This window comes from Varroa jacobsoni, unplaced genomic scaffold (assembly GCF_002532875.2).
Source record: "Varroa jacobsoni isolate VJ856 unplaced genomic scaffold, vjacob_1.0 scaffold_781, whole genome shotgun sequence".
Classification (NCBI taxonomy): domain Eukaryota; kingdom Metazoa; phylum Arthropoda; class Arachnida; order Mesostigmata; family Varroidae; genus Varroa; species Varroa jacobsoni.
In genome coordinates this window covers 434,412-447,736 of record NW_019213683.1, presented here as the reverse complement: position 1 = coordinate 447,736, position 13,325 = coordinate 434,412, and the positions used below count along the sequence as shown (strand labels likewise).

Sequence of the window (13,325 nt, the reverse complement as noted above, 5' to 3'; positions counted from 1 at the left end):
TTTTACATTACGGTATGTTTATGCATTATACGTTGCAAAGTGTACTAGGTACGATTTCTGTTATTGCGCCATTTATACTGGCAGTGTTACTGGCTCATTTAACGATTAGCACAAATGAAAACACCTTTTTTTTGACCCCTTCGGTTTGCACAAATACCTATTTTTGAAAGGTTTTAAATCATTAGGTCTTAACCGGATTCTATTGATGAACATCTGGCCATCTGACTCCGTTTAGGTCTTGCTTCGTTCGTAGTGCGTTGTTGACACCTTGTTGGACTGCGAGAGGCCCTAAAAAATACAATAGCGATTGTCCGTCCTTATCGCTCTCAAGGAACTTCAACATTGAATTAATTTAAATTGATTTATTCGGGAGTGGTTGGATCTATTCTAGTCCCGTTGACTGTTTAACACACACAGGCTAAGCACACATCCTATTATCTGTTTCCCGCAAGGCCTTTAAATCATATCATAGAATTTTATACCTACATCTATAAAATGTATGTGCATCTACGAAATGTAAGTGCACACCGAAAAAATACATACACTTTTAGTGTATGATATTTTTTTCGGTGTGTACGGTGAGTGAAAAACGAATCATATCCGTCTCCGAAACAGAACTTGTCTATCGCCAAATCGCTTGAGGATGTTATAAATTAAAAAAAAAAAACTTCTTGCAGTGTTCGCCGCTTGATTAGGGCTTACTAACAGAAGTTCGTGCTAACGAAAATACTGATCAAATATGTATATATGGGGTTCGCTTACGCCACTTAGCGAACCTCGATTACACAATATTGTTAGCAAAAACCATTCCAGTTAGCTTGCTTTATCCATCTCCTTACAGCTTGTACTCAGCCTCTACGCTTAGTAAAACGTTTTAACAGTCCTGTTACGCTGCTGCAGTTATTCCATCTGACGAATTGTTTTCGTGCTATACCCAATCTATTATCTCGTTAGAGCTATCGGGTTTCTGTACCCATAATGCAGGCAATCAATGTTCTTGTGCTATTGATTCCGTTGTCCTGTTAACGTTATCCTACTATTTTATCCTAGTCATCTGTCCAATACATACAGGTTAATCTTAACTGCCCTTACAGTTACCCCGTTGCACTGATTCTGTGTCTCTATTGAAATATTCCACCAACGGTGTTACTTTGTTGCCCCCTTTAGGGATAAAACAATAGGCCGATTATTGATGAACTATCTATTTTGCCCTGCCATTGCAATTAATCAGCTGCGAAGTTGCATGTGTCCTGCTTTCCGAGGCATTAACTGACCTCAGCTTTAAAATTGCCACTGTAAAATCAACCAATTTCTACTCTACCTGTAGAAAGTTGATCTTCGATTTTATACAGAGTATTAGTTTGAGGTTTTATCTGACTCAAACCTCTTGCTGTGTTACGGTCACTCTCGGTCTGACGTTACAAATACCCCCTATTTTTTTTGTTGTCTTTTCATTGCAACGAATCCCTTCTATGACCTTAAGGGCAACATATTTAATCAACTTCCAACCAATTCCAAAAATTCCGAAATCAGTTTTCCCAAAATCACCCTTTTACACAACAAGCGCGAACAAACTATGCTTACTTTGCAGTGCCTGAAAAACGGACAGCTTTTTAATATGAGCCTTTTAAAAGATCACAACGGATACCAAATAAATTCCCCCAAAAAACTTAAGCATTTCAAAATTTATTCTCGGCAAAAAATCTGAAAGCTGTCTACAAAATCGAGCGGGCAGTCATTCCAAAAGAAAGATTCACCAACTCATAAAGAATCAGATTAGTACGGTATATTCCAGTGGAGCAGATTTTCGGACAGATAGGCTCACAAGCAAGTACGGATATTTATGAAAAAATACTCTAATAATGTATATATATATAGTACAACGTACTTTGTAGTCACCCACGGACATTTCGTATGACAATCCCGCGACTGAAATAAATCTAATTAAGTACATTCGTCGACTATTTTAAAAACAGCAACGGGCAGGGTATCTCGCAGTTAGATCTTGCCAAACAGAAAGTACGATACGTCTATGAGCCTCATCGTCGTACGCTATACTGTGCAAGTCGAAAACGGGCACATGAGACCGGAGGTGAGCAGGCCATATTTTTCTTATCTTTTAGTGAGAAATTTTCCGTTTATCTGCGTCAGTAGAATAGGAGCATTACGGTAATGTATGCCCGAGGCCTCGTAGCAATTTCAGTTGTTCGACCTAAAAAAGCCGCCGTCGCTCGACCGCAGTGACAGTCGCTACCCTTCAACCGAGCAAACGACACCAGCGCATGATGATAATGATCAGCAATAGTCCCAGGTGGGGTTTTGTTGCTCATGCTTTTCTTTTTTTATTCGCAGACAGGTACTTACTGTTCCGCTGACCTCATTCTCGCAGAATCCTAAAATACATACAATCAACATAGATCGTGCGAATCGCCGTTCTTCTCCTGAATGCTATAAACAGCTCAGGCCGTTGTAACTAGAGAGATTGTTAGTTAGATTTTAGCTTGATTTCTTTCAGTGGTCTTTTACGTTATTCTTCCGTCCTCTTCCTGCGCTTTCTCTTTATTTGTATGCTTCTTCCGTTCAGTAATAATTTTGTCGATTTCAATAATATCATCGCCTTGTTGACATATTTACGACGAACTCGCCAAGTCAGACAGACGCCGCCCTGCGTCCAGCCTGACCTCACCAGCTTTGTATCAGCTGGTTGCCCATAGAAGGACGCGCCGTTTGCTCCTAACGTCCGCGCTCCCGCCCTCCCAGCCGTCTTTTCTGGTAACATCTGCCGGCGCTACATCCGTTATTACTGATGTGTTTTCTGTCATTACGATGCTATCCGTCGGATGGTCGATCGAGTGAGCGGCGACGTCAAATAGCTGTTCATCAGTGAATCACCACTATGGTCGGCTCTGTTAGTGTCATTCTACATTTTCTGTTACCTGCTGCCTGTGATGAATAGTTGACGCCTATAGAGACACAATTACGTGACAAAATTTCTTTCTTGAAAAGTCGGCCGGTGTGCTACTCCTTGCCTATCTTGATACGTCACTTTAAGTGATGGTATTCCGAGGCATCTGCCCAGTTCCTGCTTCAGCTACTTCAGGATTGTACTGCAGCTCCACGATCAAATGAGAATAGTGTTTCAACAAACAGATATTGCACAGAAACTTATTAAGGCATATGGTGCCATATAAGGTAATAAACAAGAAGGGTCAGCTGTCTCGAGTCGTTGAGACAGCCACTTCTACCTTACTACCATCAGACATGCGCGCCGGTCGTCTCTCGAAGTTCCTCGCTGGTTGGATGAGCCAGAATTCTTCCACAAGCCTCCAACCAGCTATACGAATTTTTCGTTACAACAAATAGTGCCATATCACCAACCTAAATTCACCGTACCGATGGTGGCTAGCGACCGTGACGTGTAGAGCGGTTTCGTTACCTCTTTTTCTTTGTATCTTCCTGAATGAAGCTAGCGTAGCTGTTGCCTTTGTCGACAGTGCGGTACGTTATTAGCAAAGGCGGCCACAGCAGATGTAGCCAACCAGTCAGCATTTTCCTGTCTTCATAGCATGAGCGCAACTAAATAGCTGAACACGCACATATGTAAAAAGGGGTATCCGCTGCCACGACATTCGGCTTAAAGAAACCATTGCAGGATCTGGATCGCTTATCGTGGATTGGATTGCACATTGACGAAAAGATGGATAGAAGACAGGTGACAAAACAGACTAAAACACAATGGGGCAGAAAGGTCGACATGAGGAGTGCAAGAAGCAAGCGTGGAGTAAAAAGTTTAGCGGAACGCTAAACAAGCGAGACCACTAAGTACAACTCGAAAGCTTTGCTAAATAGGACAGAGAAGAAAGGATACGCGCCGCGATTTCGAAGGCATCCAAAGCAGGGCAGACGAAGATAGACGATAATAATGCACCACCTCTGCGAGCGACGGCAAGTGGCTTAAACCCACAAGCACGTGACCTCGATAACAGTTTTGCCCGTGGTACAGCTGGCCGATAACAACAACCTTTATCGGGGGGAGAAAGAGAAGGGGGGGGGGGTGGAATCCGCGAAAATTAGCGGAACCACGTGAGACAAGCAAAACTTCAGACTTTTCTTCTTCTACGTGACGCACACGCCCGCTACCATCGTTCCTCCCGACCCTTCTCGCCAGCTATTGCTTTGCGCCTTCTATCAGCTGCTGCTGCTACTGATCCATATATACCGATTGTCCGGCGTGTCTGTCATTGTTACGTATCTGAGTCGTGAGCCATCGTCTGATCTTCCTCTCATTCAGTGCGTTTTATCGTGTCTCGATCACAGCAGCGGTAGCGGTAGCAGAACAACAATGTCTGCCTGGGTAAAATAACTGAAAATATTAATATTAATAGTCGTAGCCATCGTACCTTACGTAAATGGTCACAGCGCTAGCGGCCATAGCGAGTAGTGTTGAGTCTGGATAGACGCCGGTTGTCATAGTCATGATGCTGGTTGTAGAGGCGGTAGTACCAGCGACCGTAGTGACGGCCGTGAGTTGTCTGTAGGCAGTGGGTAACAGTAGCGGCAATCAGCAGTGGCCAGCGGGTGGGCGTGCATAGCATTCAACAAGTGTGTATAGCAAACTGCTGGCGCATGCGCGACGGCTGCCCCAACGATCTAACGACGGGGTTTGCCCCTCAGGACAAACAATGTTGGTGGCTCCATCTCGTGGCGCAGGACTAGCCAGAAGGCCGGGAGGAGAGTTCACAATGATCCTAGGCATCTCCAATTCAGTTTCCAGCTAGCCTGTGCTCGCTCCTGTGGCCACGGCGAATTACAGTCGCAGCCGTACCAGCTGCAATAGTAGAAGGAGTAGTACTTAACGTAAGCGACAGAACATGACTAACAAAAGGACCAATAGGACCAACAGGCGACGATTAACACGGGATAGACAAAAGGCCAACTGAACGGGAGAAAGCTACTGAGAAAATCGGGGTGCAGAGTGCAGCATTTGCAGTAGCCGGCAGCCACTACGGAGTCACTGCTTCTATCGCCATTTGTCACTGACCAGCAAGCGTTGATCAGAACGGATAACCGTGAACCGCAAATGCCGAAGCACGGTCACGACAGCATAGTGCATGCACGTTTAACACGTACGTACGAGGTGCAATAATGGATTATTGACGTCTTCCTGTCGTTGACAATGTACTACTGCGAGGCAGTGGCAGCTGGCTGACAAGCGGCGACGAGCTGTGGCTCGTCGAACAGCCGATCAAGCCGGCCAAAAACAGAAAACGCGGTCAACAACGAAAGTGATCACAACAACAATATCGTCATCATCATCAACAGTTCCAATAACTGGATTAAAAGCAACCGTCAAGCATGAGTGGGACTAAGTGGCGTGTACATGTTGCTTTGCGCCTCCGACGATGAACGACGTCAAAGCGAAAGCCGAAGCCGTCCAGAGGTCTAGTGCGAGCTGATGGATAAGAAGCAGGCAAAATCAGATCAAGTGATGTTAGATCTGCTCTAGGATAGCCTAAACTGTTTTGGTTTGGCCTCTTCAAGTTGTTGTGGCTTTGAGGACGTACGTAAAAACAACAAGGCGCCAATTTTCATAGTAAGATTTTTTCATCCGTTATTGGATAGTGGTGTCTACATTCTGCCGCGGCACTACCTGAAGATTGTTATCAGTTGAAGATTACTATCATTATTATTATTAACCGCAAAGAAGTGCGTCTATAAGCGGCCAGGCACAATAGTTAAAACCACGCAGTGATTACTTTGTTATTTCACTTCGACCGATAGCTTGTTGCATTTGTTCCTTCTTCCTCACTCGTACGTCAAGCACCAAATCAGAACTATCGTTGTCAAGTAATGAATTATTTCGTATGTTCGACGTTCAGCCTGATCATTGATGTTTTGCCAGGAAGCGATCAAGTGAGCTAAACCGTTCTCTTCTAGTTCCTCCGGGGGCTATTAGTTAAACAATTACTGGCACAATTATCGCTCCCGTCCGAGCACAATATACAAGGATTCCTAGGGCGATGGTTATTACGGCCCCGTTTCATCGAAGCGCTGTGTATGTCGTTGTTATTCATTTCGTGCTGCCGGGTTTTCAGTGATTTGATAATTACTCAGATCCGTTCCGTCTGTTCCTGTGCCCCTCGATGTATCCTATCCGGCGAAATTTTCTTGTCACTACTTTTTGATCCGGCAAACAAGTTTGCGTTCAGCCCTCTGATCAGTTCCGCCACAACAGTTAACTACTGACCACCGATAACGGCTGTTCGTGGTCGTTACTTCCAAAGTACCTCCGAAACCAGGTTCCTACTGCTGTTTTCGTTATCAATATCAGTTCTCAAATGTGTTTGCGTCTCATACGAATGTCGTTAGTTCAAGAATGTGTTGTCAGTTTTAGCGGACATTTATGACGATGATCGACTTAATTATTATTGTGATGTGAGGTTCCATCAGCATAGGATAATTTTCGTGTACAGTGCTCCTTTATAAAATCGTGCGTGTTTGTGTTCAAGGAGTGCACTTGCCGATCAGCCAACCAGGCTATGCATTTATATAGAGATCCTTATCGACCAGCCGCGAGGATTTGTGGTTAGTGTATGTCTGTGCGTTTATGGTCGTGCTGTTATTACGATCAGCTACTACGAGTGACTAATTTGAATTGGTTTCTCAAGCGACTGGATTGCTGACTTGGGTCCGTTTTGCCTTTAGTCGCGAGCGAGACGCACGAGCTATCAGAATAAGAAGCTCACATAAACGGTAACAGTAGAAATCGCACTATGACCGCCAAGCCGCGTCTCCGCCATTCGCAGCCGCCTAGATGGGCACGTCTTGGAACAAAGCGCATTAGCTCTCAGCACTCGCTCAGCGCTTGCAGACGACACTGACGTAACCTGTTGTTGTTGAGGGGGCCTCTTGCCGCTACTGTTGCCTGTAGTCCGGGACAGCCTCATAGTCCATGCACAAGCAATTGTTTTTCTTCTGCATAAATACGCACCTAGGACATGGCTGCATGAGGAAAGGTTCCAATAGCCAGCAGTGTAAAGACGACTGATATACTTACTCAAAACGACAAAGAATTAAACGCTCATATGGAGGTAATAATTGAGACCAACATCAGAGACTGAAAAGGGTCATTTAATGACATGCTAAAATCTGTTTAGGTAATACTTGCTAGGATCTGACCTGTACAGTTTAGCTACGCTTCCTTAACATATTTATAAAGAACATCTGCTAAAACGAGAAGATATCGAAAGGTACTGGTGGGCTGATGCTGTTATCGAGTGTGATCACTGTCGATTTGACAATGCTTCGAATTAATTTAGAAGTGACAAAACTTTCCAAGAGGACTTTACGTCGTGGAAGGGCATACGCTCGATAAGGATTTACTTCTGTTGTGTAAAGGGCCTTTAATGTAAAGTGATGACTAATAGGAACCAGGAGACGGTAGCAGTGTAGTCTCCACTCGATTTTACATCTGACGGTGGGTAGCAAATTGATCGTGTGTGGAATCGGTCTTCGTTCGTGCGACAATGCCACCAGCTCTGTATCTATGAAGTTTGAACATCTCATTATTGTCGTCAATACCATCATGACTGTCTAACGAAGTAGAGCCACTCTTTTGCTAGTCCGGCTTCTATGCGCAATCGACAAATGTTACATTGAATCTGAAAAAGCATAAGTTTTCATAAGAACACAACTATTAATAAAAATTATACTAATTGTATCCCTAGTCAGCCGGCAAAAATTCACTAAAGCAAATCAAACCTCAAAGTATTACACCGATACTTCAGTTGGTAGGCTCACCGGAAATCAATTCGTCCTTGATTTATTCTCATGATTTAACTTGAAGAGTGGACGATATCCTGTTTAATTTGAATCTGAAAAAGACTGCGTAAGCTCGATTCGGCAGGCAACAGCTGGCGACTGGTATCCGTTGTCCAATGAAGTGCGCAGCTGTCCTCAGACCAGGAAAAATACTGGTTAAATTGAAAATCGCGCCGTTCCATTAGAGAGATCGGCGTTTCTTTATAGCAACTTGTCGAATTTTTGTAGTGGTTACATCCAGGAGGCCTTCATTTATATACTAATAACATATTATTGGTATACGGTTAATAAAGCGTTTTGAAAGGTTTCCTCAGCTAAATAATCAATATACTGATCGAAATAAACGGAACCTATGACTTAGAGAACCAGGTAACGGCCTTGGACCTGAGGACCGTTTCCTGATATCTTAACAAATGGTCGTGTAGAATAACATTGAGATGAATAACGCAATAAAATTGGGCCTTGTTTACAACCCGTAGCCCCTTTTTCTATCCACACCAAAACCACTACGTGCTTCTACGCATTGCATATGTGGCGGAATAAAACTAGTTTCAGAAACATTAAAATTTGCGTCTCTTTCGATAAAGTTCAATACAGCTCATCTACTTTGTTCGACGATTTTTGTGCTGTTCTTACCAGTTAGAAGAAACGATTCTCAACTAGTTTTCTATTTATCAAACGACGCATACGAGGTGGTGCATGGCTAGCGTGAACCTACTTGTATCTCAACTTGGATAAGTTGACTAATTATACAGTGAAGTTTACAATTCCTCTTTAGTCACTGGAAGGAATTGATTATACGATCTTGACAGCTACATAAGCACGTGCGTCAATCTAAGACCGCTTTGGATGCAAATTTTCCCGTTCGGCAGGACACAAACACTGGCTCGTTACCAGAAAATATGGCCTGGCGGACATCTAAGCTGCAGATTCATTGCGGACACGTAGAGCTAATCAATTTTAGTCTACATGCGTGTGTGTTTGTATCAAATAACAAAAAAAAAACTCGGATAACTTTTAAAAAGTAACTAAACTTGAACCTTCGAAGAAAGCGTGTTTTTTTAATGGCCCTCGACTAAATTGCCCCGCAACGTTTGGCTTTGAAGTCTCCTCGGACAAGGTGTGCGAGCCCGGCCTCCTAGCTACGTAATCCACCCATACGCATTGCCCCGGTTTCGTTATAGTTCCTCTTACCGCAAAGGTACTTTGTTGTGAGAAAGTTATCTATTGAATTATTCTGCGCTGATGTCCTGATTTGTGACTCAAGAGAGACGGGCCATGCAACAAGTCCTAATAGCGCCTTACTTATAACTAGAACAAAATTTAGTTATGCAAATTCTTAAATGAACATCAACTTTAAGATAATCGAAACGCTATTAAACTTGATCGTACGCTGTAATTAAGGAAACGTGCATAGTAAAAAGAGAGAATACACTCGTTGTCTCGTCCCTCAGTTTAATATCGAGGAGCTGGCACAGTCTTCTAAAACTAAACAATACCACATAACAGCAACCAACACATTATAGGCGAGTGTTGATTAGAGTATGCTAGCATTACCTGCACACCATTTTATCATCGCCGTTCTATAAAATTGATCGATCCGTGTAGAATCTCGTGCACATAATATTACACTCGTAGCATATTATGTTATATTGAAACATTAATGTACGGATTCATTTGCAAGGGCGCTAAGCTAATAGTGACCAACAGAGCTGCGTTTTAGGACCAGGGTGAAACAAGTTATGTAGACCACTACATGTAACCCAGGATTCCTTTGGGTAATGCCAAAAGAAAAGATTGAAAATACTAATTTATTTCAGGGTACAGCTTGGTCTGTTAAAACTCTGCGTATATACTCTGCAGGGTAAAACAGGCGACGATGTTCCTGCTCTCGTTGCACCGCACGACAACAGAGAACAAATTTTCCCTTTGTGGCTTTGTTGACAGACGGGTTTTCTCGCACGAAATCATTAGCGGCATATATGGCTTTATTTTTGGCTGGTATAGCCCAGAGACTCGGTGGGCTATGGAATGGAGTCTTTAACATTATTGAATTGTTCAAGTCGTTTGTAAGTTGCGCGGTGAAATGTTTTCTGGAAACACACTGGTCTCAGCGGCAGTCTCATGATATCCTAAATAATTGGTGAATGGATCAATAATAAAATAGGACAAATTTTAAAATATTGCGTCCTCGTCTTATTGTTGTATAGGACTGAACAGCGTCGAAAGAGCGAATAAGCCCATTCATTGTCGAATAGAACTCTGGCATTCTCAATCATATGTGTCCAGTCGTTATAGACAATCCACATCAATCATCGAAGTATTCTGAATATTGGACTCAGAGCACCGTCTAAATAACTACTACCACTCTCCAGAAAAATATAAATAGATTTTCCTCGTAGTTATTCGATCTGTGACAGCTTCGAGGCTAATATTGATTGAGTGTTGTATTTTATTTACTTACTGGCAACGTAGGGGCAAATCTTAAGTCAGACGTAAGAAAGTACGACAGGTCGAATGAATCCTCCCAAATTTGCAGAGTTTAGTGAGCTTCAATCGTTTTTGTTAACGTTTTCTTTAGTTCTGTGAAACGAAGGTCGTATTAGATAGAAATGCAAAAGAAATTTTGTTGTCTGCATATTGTGGTCCTCTATTTGGCCTGTATATGATTTAACGTTTCACACAGAGAAGATTATTAAAAGTATGTCGTTTGAATATATGATACAACGGTTTTTAGACAAACTAATTTGAGATCAGCACACATTGGCCCAAAAACAAGTGATACGGTTAGCAAGTACTAACAGTGCCGTGTTTTCGCCTATCTCAAAAACTCACATGTCACATATCAGTACTTTATTTAGTTATCGTTATCGCATTCGTTCGTGCATATAAATCGTAGTCTATCTGCCATTATGACCTGTATAATGCAGCCTGATAAGTATCTGCACACTGCACGTTATCATACAGTGGGATATCACTGATACATGCAAGGTAATACAATTACGCACGACGCTTTTACGAGTGGATTAATTTGAAAAAAATTTAATAGTTTGAATATTCTAAAAGTATTCAGTCTCGATACAAATATTGCATCTTCCCTACTAGGTTGGTGCTGGGAAGATCGAAAATATATGGTTGGTAGTAAGTTATGCTTTGATACATTTCCCTGTTGGCGTCCTGCGTTCGAGTTGTCTACGCGGGCACCGCCACTGTAAAATTATCAATAGCAGTACTCATGTTATTAATCATGTGCGATGATGCGAAATCGATTAATTAAAAACATGCTTGTACTCCATATCGTTCGTAAATGAGCGGGGGATTAGCAGACAGCCAAATAGTAAATACGGCAGCATTTGCGATGATGCAACGTAACCCTGTGATACTGTCCTTCTTTAGAAATTTATTGCCGATGATGGGAATCGATTAAAGTGGCACCAGCAAGTGTCGTACAGAATATGGATGACATTTCTTGTCGACGAACCTAGCACTGAGACGGCTAATCAAAGAACTTGAAGGGACAGGCTCGTGGATAAAGTGAGGCCAGGGATCACAAGTCAAACGAATCAACCACAACACAGAGGTAGCTCGGAGCGGCGTAGGTGTCGGCCCAATGACCTCAACGCAACGACAAATCGGCCTATTAAGGAACACTGCGCTACATATTTTGGCGAAAGGGTCGCATCTTCATTTCTACGGAACACAGTCGATCCATTAATTAATCACCACAAGCGTTGTTTATTCGCTGATTACACGTTGGACCGCACAACAAATGCAGTCGATCTCTCTCATCCCCTACTCTGTTCTAGTGAAACCCATTTTTAGCTGAATTGTTATGAGAGCACAAAGTATCCTCATTTGGGGTACAAAGAACCCAACAAAATCCGTTAAGGAATAAACTTGCCCACAAAGGGCTACTGTGTAGTACGACTTGTAGAGCACAGGTGTCATTAAGTGCTTGCATTTTTGAGCATGGTGATAGCATGACAGCAAAAGTCACTAAGGAACCCTAGCGCGACATCTTGAATACTATTCTGTGTACCGAAATAAGCATGCTGGACGTAAGTGATCTATAGTTTCAGCAAACGATCTGTTTGCTGAGAGCTGTGTCCCCAAACCACCAGATCTTGTTACGCGGACCGGACTGGGCAAAAAATCTTTATTTTCCATTCGAGGGCATTATTGTACAATGAAATACAAGATTTTGGCTAATTTTCTACTATTGTTATTATTATTACCTGCTAGTTTTTGCAAATAATGAGTAAATCTGCTTATTCGCAAAGATCATTTTTCTCAGCCTAGAAAAGGCAACGCAACGAACGTCAAGTTGGTTTTCCAGCACACACATTTGTAGTCGTATGAGCGTCCGCGAGACAATTTTCCCGCGTTACAAGGTGAAACACTGTATATGAATTCTTTCTATGTACTCGTACTCAACGCATATGGGGCCGCAGTATTCGCATGTATCGAAAAACGCCGACGTTATGTTGAATCAATGTACACCCTTTTGGGAACCGTTGCCAAATCAACGCAAAAGGGGGCTTTAGATATCGAGGACTAGTGGAAACTGAGAATGGGACAATTATTAATAGCTATTATTTTATTACACCTAGAATGAAATGACCTGTCGAAAGGACACTTTTGCTAGTTTCTTATTTATTAGAAATGATCTCTATTACATCACCCGGATTTTTTGGAGGCTATACATTTCGAGACAGATAGCTTCAAAAGCAGACGAAAAGTTTCCACAAGCGGTTTTCTACTCTATCTAGGAGCCAAGCGTAGAACTATAGCAAATATGATGTGTGCTTTTACCCATTAATCGGCTTTATTTTTGGGCCATAGGATGACCGTTTGTATCGTTAGGCTAAGGTCCGTTATAAGCTGAGTCTCGCTCGAGTGACATTTTAATTGTGTTATGCGATGAACAGAACTTAGTAATATCTTTTGAGGGTGATATAATGGTCTGTTTAGTTCAGAAGTGATTGCTCAAAAGAACTTGCCTTGCATTGTTAATTAAAGTTATCTTTTGTTCACTCAGCCGATGAGATTGCTATTAGCGGCTATAAAACTGTTGGTAGTGCAACTGATAATTTTTCAGATTACATGAAGAAATACTAGCGATTATATCGGAAAGAACGTGACACAGGATCCGTCATGTTTGGCCAGTTGGTAAGAGTCATTATCCGAACGGCTAATTATATTATCGATTCAAACAACAGTTGAAAAATAGATGGTAATATCGTGAAATCTAGCAACTTTACACTGATAGAACAGCTTTACTCCACTCTGTTAATTGAAATAATGCTTATATACATTAGGATGTGAAGATATTTTATTGCAGAAATATTAAGATCATCAAAACACGTAAGAGATGAACTCTCAGGAGAGAGTGGCAAAAAATCAACCGGCCTATAACAAAATCCTTGATTTACTTACGCCAACATACGAACGGTTAACGGCCTGTATTCCATAGGCCTCCGTGTACACTGTACAATGTGCATCGA

At 42.3% G+C, this 13,325-nt stretch overlaps 1 protein-coding gene across 3 annotated transcripts in view; it reads left to right on the top strand.

The window, feature by feature from the left end:
• Positions 1–4,765: 4,765 nt before the first annotated feature.
• The window catches only part of LOC111263677 (dual specificity calcium/calmodulin-dependent 3',5'-cyclic nucleotide phosphodiesterase 1A), a 285,107-nt gene continuing 276,547 nt past the window's right edge, over positions 4,766–13,325 (top strand). The window contains exon 1 of one of the 3 annotated variants that reach the window (XM_086969741.1): positions 4,766–5,593. The gene's annotated coding sequence lies outside the window, so the exon portion shown is untranslated. Of the gene's footprint in view, positions 7,092–13,325 lie in introns of all 3 variants that reach the window. The other 2 variants (XM_086969739.1, XM_086969742.1) reach the window with 2 other exon arrangements.